General features: G+C 43.7%; 1 long non-coding RNA gene across 1 annotated transcript; it reads right to left on the bottom strand.

Annotated features, from left to right (window-relative positions):
- Positions 1 to 125: 125 nt before the first annotated feature.
- LOC107182358 lies at positions 126 to 9,898 on the bottom strand. Its single transcript, XR_001513081.1, has 4 exons — positions 9,819 to 9,898; positions 1,137 to 1,143; positions 505 to 509; positions 126 to 137 (listed from the first exon to the last, which is right to left on the bottom strand). It is a non-coding gene; the product is annotated as an uncharacterized LOC107182358 (long non-coding RNA).
- Between the last annotated feature and the right edge of the window lie 992 nt (positions 9,899 to 10,890).

Genomic DNA, 10,890 nt, shown 5'->3' with positions numbered 1-10,890 from the left:
AAGTGCCCAGAAAATATTAAGATTTCTCAATAGCATGATGATTACACCCACTTTCCATTTTAATTTATGACATGGCATTCCCTAAGGAGTAATACTATTAAGAAATTCGATGGGGAAATTTTCCTTTTCAGCATCAACTGTTGAATCAATGGAATCATCACTGAGATATGTGTGAAAATCTCCATCGAGTATATTCAAAATTTCTTCATTTAATTTTTGAATGTGCTTATTTTTTGGACAAAGAATTGCATGTTTAGATATATTTTTAATATTATCTATAGATATAATATTTCCAAAGGTAGCTTCAATAATGGATTTATTACAAATCATTTCACAGGGGATTTCAATAATATCCATTCCTAAATGAAAACTGCTATCAAGTTTGCCATCTCCAAGTTTTACTAACCATCCACTATAAGCAGCATCCTCTGATCTCATATTTGTTGTAAGAGACAACTTTCTGAAACATCCCCACACATTACAGTACTTTAAACTCGTTTGTACTATGGCTGATCGCATAGCATGCGGTACAATACTGAGACATTGTCGAAAATCCCCTCCAAGAAGAACTTTCTCACCAAATACAACATTCAAATTCATAATTTCTCATAGTAATTTCTCATAGTAATTTGAGAAATTCACTCATAGTAATCTGTCTATGGCATTTATAGCATGACTGGATGCCATGGTGCATTCATCAATAATGAGAAGTTGGGCCTTTTTAATAGTCTTAGCAACTTCGCTGTTTATATTGAGTCTAGAAGTTTATATTGAGTCTTGAAGCTTCGTGTAATGGAATGGGTAGTTTATATTGGGAATGAAAGGTGCTTCCACCGAGAAGTAAATTTGCAGCAAGTCCTATAGACACTGTGGGTAAAACAGTACCACCACAACCGCTAATATAATGTATTAAAGCTTTATAATGATATGCCTCCACACTCTGAGGGCCGTTTCCTGCTTCAAACCTCGCCCTTACTGGAAACAGCTTGGGGAGGGGGCAGCTGTTGCAAAGAGGACCCAGGACTCAGTACGTTCCAAGGGTCAGTTCCTGCCTCAAACCTTGCCCTTGCGGGGAAACAGCTCCAGGAAACAGCTCAGGGAGGGCACAGCCATTGCCAAGACAAACCCTGCAGGACTGACTTCCTTCTGGTTGGTCCAGCCATGGTCGTGACGAGTTACACCCAGGGTTTTTGTATAAATAGATATTATATATACTATTTTGACATGTAATTTTTTTGCAATAATGTAATTACTTCAGGAATCTTTCTTCTAATTAATTTCCTTTCAATATGCACAAATCCACGCACCGGGCCACATAAGTTTTACACATAAGATAGCAAAAACTCAGAAAAAGGTAATCATATTGCCCAGGATTTGCCAGCTAATAAAAGGGGAGATGAAAATCAGATGTGGGCCCTAGCCAGTTTGGCTCAGTGGACAGAACATTGGCCTGCAGATTGAAGGGTCCCAGGTTCGATTCCTGTCAAGGGCATGTACCTCAGTTTCAGGCTTCCCTGCCCTGATCAGTCAGGGCTCATGCAGGAAGCAACCAATCAATGTGCCTCTTTCACATAGATGTTTCTATCTGTCTCTCTCCCTTCTGTTCTCTCTAAAAACAAATGGAAAATTTTTCTCTGGTGAAGATTAACACCCCCCCAAAAAAAAATATCAAACATGGGATTATCAGCACCTGGCACATAGAAGACAATAAATATTGCTAAGTTAAGAAATGCATATGTCACCTGGCTGGCATGGCTCAGTGGTTGATCATCCACCTATAAACCCGGAGGTCATGATTCGATTCATGGGCGAGGCACATGCTGAAGTTGCAGGTTTAATCCTCAGTGTGGGCAGTGCGGGAGGCAGCCAATCAATGATTCTCTCTCATCACTGATGTTTCTACCTCTCTCTGTCCCCTTCTCCCTTCCTCTCTGAAATCAATAAAGATTTTTTTAAAATGTTAATGTCATCTCAATGGTTGTTAAAATGCTATACTGTCCTGGCTGGGTGGCCAGTTGGTTGGAGCATGATCCCATACACCTAAAAGTTGGGGGTTCGATTCCTGGTCTGGGCGAATATGGGAGGCAACCAATTAATCTTTCTCTTTCTCTCCCTCTCTCTCTCTCTATTTATCTCTCTATCTCTATCTCTCTGTCTATCTATCTTTCTCCCTCTCTAAAATCAATGAAAACATATCCTTGGGTAAGGATTAAAAAATAATAATAATAAAATAAAATACTATATTGATACATTTTAAATAACTCCCCATTATTAATAAAAATCTTCAAAACAGAAACAAAATAGTCCTTTAACTGGCTTAGAAATATCTTTTCCAAATCAACAACCAACGTCCTACCTAATGGTGAAACACAAAAGATGTTATTATTAAAGCAAAATCAATATCTGCTCAAGCTCCTAAAACAGAGGCACAACTATGGAAATTTGGTATAATTCACTGGGGCAGAATACAGAAGTATAATACATAAATGTTAAGGAGGAAGTGGCAGGAAAGGAAAGATAAAAGAAAGATAAAACATTAAGGGTACATTTGTTAGTTTTTCATTTTTAATATCATGTGAACTTTGACATAATGTTCTGGTCAGAGGAGAGTGATTTCATCATCACCATATGTCTTTTTCCTTCTAACTTGTATTTTTAACCTATCTTAATTATATCTTTTTTTAATGGGGTTTTTTTCCATTGATTTTTAGAGAGAGAGGAAGGGAGAGGGAGAAGGGAGAGAGAGATAGAAACATTGATGAGAAAGAAACATGGATCAGCTGCCTCCTGGATGCCCACTACTGGGGATCGAGCCTGGAACCCAGGCAGGCATGTGCCCTGACTAGGAATCGAACCATGACTTCCTGGTTCATAGGTCGATGCTCAATCACTGAGCCACACTGGCCAGGGTGGTTTTTGCTAGCTGGCTCTGAGCTCCTGGAGAGCAAAGAATGCTGGATTGCTATGTGGGTATTCAGGGCTCAGCAGTAGGAAAATTTACACCTGTCGACCCTGAGAAAGAAAATACCTACTAAGAAAGACTCCTAATGGCTCATTAGACTCAAATTTATAAAGATTTTAATAGTTGTTGCTAAACAGGAGCCTCTCATCCCCTCTGCGCTTCTGGGTAAAGCTGCACTGAGCTGCCTGCCTCCTGCACTGTGTTCCTGACACCTGAATTAACCCCTATAAAGAAGGTCCCAGCCCTGGCCAGTGTGGTTGGGCATTGTCCCATGCACTGAAAAGTAGCTGGTTCAATTCCTGGTCAGGGCACATGCCAAGGTTTCAGGTTCAATCCCCATAGGAGGTGTGCAGGAGGCAGCCCATCAGTATTGCTCTCCCACATGGATGTTTCTCTTTCTCTCCCTTTCCCTTCCTAGCTCTCCAAAAATCAATTTAAAATATTTATTTAAAAAAAAAGAAAAAGCAGCTCCTAGGTGTATAAATGCACCAATGATACCTGTGCATCCCAATCAATAGGAGCTGCACAGGTATAATTCATTTGCATCTTCCCTGACCAATCAGAGTAGCTCCATTCCAAACAACCAGGATAGTGCTGTTTGGAACAATCAAACTGTGAGTCTTCATTTGCATAGAAATGGACCAATCACAGACCACAGGCTGGCACTCTTCTCTAAATAAGCCAACTTTACCTCAACAGAGTGCACTTTGGATTTTCATAAAGACTGTCTCCCCAGCTGGAGCTGTAACACCAGAGCCAAGCCACCTCACCGGCTTCGCCTGGGCCACTTTGAAATGAGCCATCTCACAGCTAAGCTGTTTCACCATTGAGCTGTATCACAATTGAGCTGTTTACACTGAATCAAGACTCCCCTCTCTCCACTGCATCCCAAATTGGGAACTCCTGTTGGAGTTAAACTGGCAGCAGCAACCTTTGGTTGACAACCCTAATGAACAAATGGATGTGTGCTGTATTTTGGGGTGCAGGGAAGGCAATGAAGACCATTCTTATCCGTACTGGAGTCATTTTACAAATTCTAAAAGCACAAACCTTTAAATTCTCAAGGCTTTTCTTTTCTATTACTAAACAATGTGTGAGGGACAGTTCTCACCCCAACCCCAATCCTGAGGCCTAGAGGGCATCGGTCACTGTTCCATACCATCAGGGGCTGTATGGTTTCACACGTGCTCACCTGAGAAATGGTGACTGATCACTCCCATCATACCTCTGCTCAAGCCCTGGCTGCTGCAGCTCAGTTGGTGGGAACATCATCCTGTGCACTGGCAGGTTTGATTCCTAGTCAGGGACATACCCAGGTTGGGGGTTTGAATCTTGTGCGGGGCATGTGAGGGAGGCGACCAATCAATGTTTCTCTCACACATCTCTGTTTCTCTCTTTCTACCTCGCTCTCTTCCTTTCACTCTCCCCCTCCCTCCCTTTCCCTCTGCCTCTCTAAAATCAATAAAAAACGTACCCTCAAGGAGGGGATTTTTGTTTTAATTAAGGGGAAGGTAACACTGAAAGGGCGAGGACTACGCCCTCCATCTTGCCCCAGGGTAAGGGCTACGCCCTCCATCTTACCTTGGCCATGTGCTCGGCAAGGCTTCTTCCTGGAAGCCCAAGCCTCTGCTAGCCACACCCAGGACTTCTTTAAACTAACCAATGACAATCAAGGGATTGTATTGGATAGTGACCTGTCACGGAAACCAGAAGAACTCCCTACAAACCCCTCTGAGAGGAAGAAGCAGGATGCTAACCCCTTGGTCATCATCCCTTTCCAGCAGGAAGTAGCTAAGAGCGGTGGTAGCCCCTGTTCACCATAACATCCCATGGTCATTGCTCCACAAAGCTAAAAGAAGCTTGTGGGACAAGGGGGACAGGGGGAGAGTAAGGAGGAAGCTGGTCTTGCAAGGCGTGTCAGGCCTTAAAAACTGTGAACAGTGCACTGCCCTGGGGGTGGCAGGGAGGTCATTATTGCTGGCCCCAGGACAGATCATCAGATATGGCCTGGGGACTTCAACACCTGGGGGCCTTCCTGTCAGCCCATGAAAGGGGGCGGAACCATATCTGCAAGAAAAAAGACCCCAGAAGGTTATAAAAAGTGAATCCCTCTGTGTGTTTCTTCACTCTGATTTGGAAATTATTCCCGGAGTCCACTAGTGTTAATAAATGGGGTCCCTCCCTTTCTCTAGGAAGTGTGCTTGGTATTTCTTTGGTCTACTGCAACAGTATATACTGTTTTACTGCTCCAGCAAGAGAAAGGAAGATTTCCTCCCTTGCCCAGCATCTCAGCCGATGAGAAACCATCACCACCCTTAACTCTCGCTTTCTTCCAATGGACTTTCTTTCAAAACAACCCCTCCCCACTTCCTCCTTTTTCTCTGTAGAGTAGCATTCCTCTCTTTTGCTTGCTGGACTCGCCTTTGGTTTTTGCAATAGTTCGCTTGTCCCCTGTTTAAATTCTCTGCTATTCCCAAACCTATTTTTACAGTAAAATTGAAGAATGGACCTTGAAAGAACTGACTCTGTTCCGTCCTCTTGCCCTCTATCTGAACCATAGGCATTCCATTTTATTCCCATAAATTTTGTTAGAACTGCCTTTCAGGCACAAATGGTCCATTTAATGGTCCATTAAATCCAGGATATAGCTAACCCAGATAAGTAACTATGCTATTTCTAGCTTCTGTAAATATGCTTGCTTGAATAATGGGAAAATAAAAGCGGATGAGGGGGCTGGAAATTTGAGCCTGGCCTGGAAATCTGAGCCTGTGACAGGAATCTGGTGTACGTTCTTATCAGTTTATAGTCTGATCACTGTTCCCTCTTAAATTGTCTATTTTGCAGGACCTGTTTGCTTAACCATGTTGAAAAGGCCATAAACTAAAATACTCTCAGATGGAGTTGTCAGGGCTGGCTCCAGGCCTGGCCTTGAGATAGGGTCTCATGGCACCAATCCTAGAGTTGTTGTTTTTTTCCTTTTTGCCTTTATAAGCATACCCCTAATTTCATTTCAGGACCACAAGGTTTGGAATGGCAAAAAGCCCTTCATGGTCCCGGCGAGTCAGCTTTAAAATAAAAAGCTCCAAAATTCGACCCTCTGGCTGTGGTGTCTCGCTGAATTTAAATATAACAAAATAACTAGCTGTTTTATTTTTAAGGTCAACACTTGACAATTAGTGTTCTGCCCTTGGTAACAGAAACCATTTTCAATAGGCATTGCAGCCCAGCCAGTGTGGCTCCATGATTTAGCATCAACCCATGAACCAGGAGGATTCCCAGTAATGACACATGCCTGGGTTTCGGACTCAATCCCCATTGGAGTTGTGAAGGAGGCAGCTGATTGATGATTCGCTCTCATCATTGATGTTTCTGACTCTCTTTCACACTGATGTTTCCATCCCTCTCTCCCTCTCCCATCCTTTCTCTGAAATCAATAAAAAACATTTTTAAAAATAAGCATTGCAAAAAATAAAATGGCAAGAGAAGGCAAAATTATAATCATCAAATTAAAATAACAAAAAGTTAACATTTGCATAATATTGAATAACTATTCTTTTTTCATATATTTTTATTGATTTCTGAAAGGGAGAGAAACATCAGTGATCCCTAGTGGTGATTGAGCCCAAAACCCTGGGCATTTAGCCTGATCTGAATCAAACATTGATCTCCTGGTTCATAGGTTGGTGCTCAAACATTGAGCCACACCACAAGACTTGAATATCTATTTTTATTCAAACATCCTCAATTGTTGGGCAAATGTCTTTTGAACCTGTTTTCTTTTTTTAACTCAAAGGCAGTCTAGGTCCATATTTGGTTATGTCTATTTAGCTTTTTTTTTTCTAGATATGTTTTTATTGATTTCAAAGAGAGGAAGGAAGAGGGAGAGAGAGATAGAAACATCAATGAGATCAGCTGCTTCCTGCTTGCCCTGGGGATCAAGCCCACAACCCAGGCATGCACCCTGACTAGAATTGACCAGTGACCTCCTGGTGTGTGAACCAAAGCTCAACCAACTGAGTCACACTGGCTGGGCTATTTAGCTTCTTTAATTTATCACATAATTTTCTTGGGCAAAACTTAGGCAAGAGGGCACATTTTATTTTTTATTTTTTTAATATATATTTTTATTGATTTCAGAGAGGAAGGGAGGGGGAAAGACAGAGAGAGAAACCTCAATGATGAGAGAGAATCATTGATCGGCTGCCTCCTACATGCCTCCTATTGGGGATCAAGCCCACAACCCAGGCATGTGTCCTTGGCTGGAATCAAACCCAGGACACTTCATTCCACAGGCTGACTTTCTGTCCACTGAGCCAAACCAGCCAGGGCAAGAGGGCACATTTTAGTGTCCCAAACATCACACACACACACAATTAAGATCACATGAGAGTATCTATCACTCATCACCTAGCATTCAACAGTATGTGAACAGAGATTGCCGAGGTGGACTCATTTATGTCAGAACTGAAATGAAGCAAGGAAGTCAGGAAAAAGTTTGTCTTGAAGCATAGTAACCTCCATCTTGGGTAAAAGCTGCTGTTTAAAACTTTAACCCTGCTATTTTGGCTTCTGTAAATGTTTGCATGCTTAAACAATAGAGAAAATAAGACTACTCTCATTCCAGAGAGGCCATAACTATGCCCCAGACAGAATTGTCAGTGTTGACGCTAGGCCAGGCCTTGAGATATGGTCTTACGGCCCTGTCCCAGCATACAGGACCTTTTTCTCAGAAGGTCTGGAAGTCTCATTTCAAAGTTGGAAGACAAAGAACTGAAAAAGATATAAATAGGAAAGATGTCCTCTATTTGGGGCCCCAGAATTTGAGAAGCAATATTTCCTCTGGGCCTGCTAGCACTAGTGAAATAAAAAGACTCCAAATTAATTTGGCTTATTGATTAAGACGTCTTCTGATTTACAATATAACATTTGGGGGCTTGTCTGGAATAGTGCTTACCAGCACTCTGTCTCAGATGCCGAGGGCCGACGGCCTCCCCCGGCCTGGCTGCCAGTCCCTGAGAAGGTCCCCAGGGGATGCACCCCCTGAAAAGCTTCCAGGGCCCTGGAGACACTCAGTGGTTCTGGCAGCCAAATGGAGGATGCCTGACATGCCCCTGCATTCTTTCGGAGCCCAAACAACAACAACAACAATAAACCTCCAGAGGTGAGTAAATCTGATTAAGTAAATTCTAGTTCATCTTCCTGTTTGCTTACGTGACCAGTCATTTTGCTACTGAGAAGAAGGACTGGATGCAGTCGTAACTTCTCCGCTAGGTTCTCACAGAGACATTGGTCGAGAATCCTGTTCTTGGGGTGTGGGTTCGGGGGGGGCCCACGTCTGTTTCTGTTAGGCCTCCAAGTCTATTTTTGTTAGGGGAATTGGGCAGAAATCCAATTAACTGTTTAACTTCCGAGCATATGTCTGCTGAAGTGCAGTCCGAGTTCAAGCCTGACTTTGGGGCAGGGGAGGTGGCTCGGATTGACTGGTATCTACACTAATAAAATACAGAGATGTTAATTTACCATACCTTCACTACACCCCAAGCCATGCCCACCAGCCAATCAGAGTGACTATACGCAAATTAACCCAACCAAGATGGTGGCCGACAGCCACAGAGCTGGAGCAAGCAGGAGGCTTGGTTGCCTGGGTGATGGAGGAAGCCAAGCTTCCCTCCTGCCCTGAGCTGGCTGTGGCCTCCACTCATAGCAACAAAGTTTCAATTATAGAAGCCAAATAAATCCCAGATACCTGCTCCCAGCCAGCCTCCACTGGGAGCTTGGGTGGCTGGGGGCTGTGGCCAGCCTGAAAACAGCCATCAGCCCCTCACTGCGGATGGCCACACCCTCATGGGGTGAGGGTCCCCTCTGGGGGGCTTGGCCAGCCTGAAAACAGCCTTCAGCCCCCCACCCAGACTGGCCAGGCACCCCAGCAGGACCCCCCACCCTGAAGTGGCTCAGCACAGTGATGGTGGTGGGAACCTCTCCCGCCTCCTCAGCAGCGCTAAGGATGTGCGACTGCAGCTTAGGCCTGCTCCCCGCTGGCAAGTGGACATCCCCCGAGGGCTGCCAGACTGCCAGAGGGATGTCTGACTGCCAGATTAGGCCCAATCCCCCAGAGAGCAGGCCTAAGCCAGCAGGTGGTCTCCCCCGAGGGGTCCCAGACTGCAAAACAGCACAGGCCGGGCAGAGGGACCCCCCACCCCATGCACAAATTTTTGTGCATTGGGCCTCTAGTGTAAATATAAGTCTAACTGGCCAGCTTTGTATTTTCCTGTGCTTTTGTGTGCTTTTGTTAACTGTGAGAGATGTCTGGCTATAAACATAAGAGTATTTGTTGATGTCTTTGTCTCTTTGTTTATTTTATTTGGGGCAAGCCAGCCCTGCTTTGAGGGGGAAGCCCAGTAGGACTGGACTGTAAGGGAGATTGCAGGAGGACATTAATCGTCCTTATCTTTATTTTTTAAGTATTAGCTCGCCAAATAACTCTTAGCTGGGAGGTTTCTATCTGTAAAGTAGAGACTTTAATTTGCTCTTCCTTGTGTTGGGCTAGATTTTAAAATTCTCAGGTTAATTTCAAGGTATAAAATTTGTAAAGATTACAACCCAGGCAAGTTTACTACTTGAAAGGAAAAGCGAGAAAAAAGTAAGCTCTAAAGTTAACTAGTTGCAAAAAAGTGTAAAGTCATAAAAATGTCAAAGAGAAGTTTTAAAAAGGGGCTAATTTATTGCTAGCCTGTTAATTTCTGGCTCTTATCTCTTCCTACCAGGAGAAGAGGGGAGGGGAAAAATAAAAACTAAGGAAATAAAGAAGAAGCCAAGTCCTGCCGCCTGGAGACGAAGGCCGGGAGCAGTGGCCTACTCGGGTGGCTGAGGCTGGAGGATCGCTTGAGCCCAGAAGTTCTGGGCTGTAGTGCACTATGCCGATCAGGTGTCCGCACTAAATTCGGCACCAATATGGTGACCTCCCGGGAGCGGGGGACCACCAGGTTGCCTAAGGAGGCGAGAGGTAGACAGGGTTTTTTTCAGAGAAGCCAGGGTCTAATTGCAGGGTACATTTCTCTGGCCTGAATGGGGTCCCTGGTCCCTGCCCCACCACTGTCCCTAGATAGAAGCAGAGGCAAGCGTCTTTCTTGGTGGGAAGAAAGAGACGGGGGGTGATTTGGGGGTCAGCTATGGCTGTCTGGAAAAGGGGAGCCTTTGTTTAAGGCTTGCTGCTTGTTCAAGGGACCCTAAAATCCAGATCCTAACGGGTTAAAGAAAATAAAGCAGGACAGTAGAAGGAGTCAAAAACGAACCAGACCCTTGTCAGCAAAGCAGCTTGCAGCAAGCAAAAAAATAAGTAAATAAAAATCTCTCTCTCCCTACTCTCTTCTCTGATGCCCTCCTTGGTCTCAGTCCACCTGCAGAAGTACAGAAAAGCTGTTAAAGGAAGCTCAGACTATCATTATACATAAAATAAGAAAGGCAAAAACACAAAACTAACATTATGTTCACAATTGTAGAACAAGTGGCCTAGGGAAGGGCTGGCCCCGAGGGCCAGAAACAGAAGCCATAGTAGTAACCTTAGAGATTATCTCTAAGGAAGAATGTAGCAGTTCAAATCCAAGCCTGCTCCTATAATAGTTTTCTTAATTAACTTAAAGGCTTTGAAGCATTGCTGGGTTAAATGGTAAACATCTAAATGCTTTAAAAAAAATGAAACATTAACTGCTAAATAAGTTTTAATTTACCTGCTCTTAGTTTCATTACAGAAGGAAGGTCTCTTTTTTTATTTTTTTAAATTAAATCTTTATTGTTCAGATTATTACAGTTGTTCCTCTTTTTCCCCCCTTAGCTTCCCTCCACCTGGTTCCCACCCTACCCTCTGCCCTCACCACCCTGTTGTCTGTGTCCATAGGTACTGCATACATGCATATAAGATCTTTGTCCAG

Source organism: Myotis davidii, unplaced genomic scaffold (genome assembly GCF_000327345.1).
Source record: "Myotis davidii unplaced genomic scaffold, ASM32734v1 scaffold896, whole genome shotgun sequence".
Lineage (NCBI taxonomy): Eukaryota > Metazoa > Chordata > Mammalia > Chiroptera > Vespertilionidae > Myotis > Myotis davidii.
Note: the sequence above shows the minus strand (reverse complement) of the source record. Positions and strands in the feature narration are given on the sequence as shown.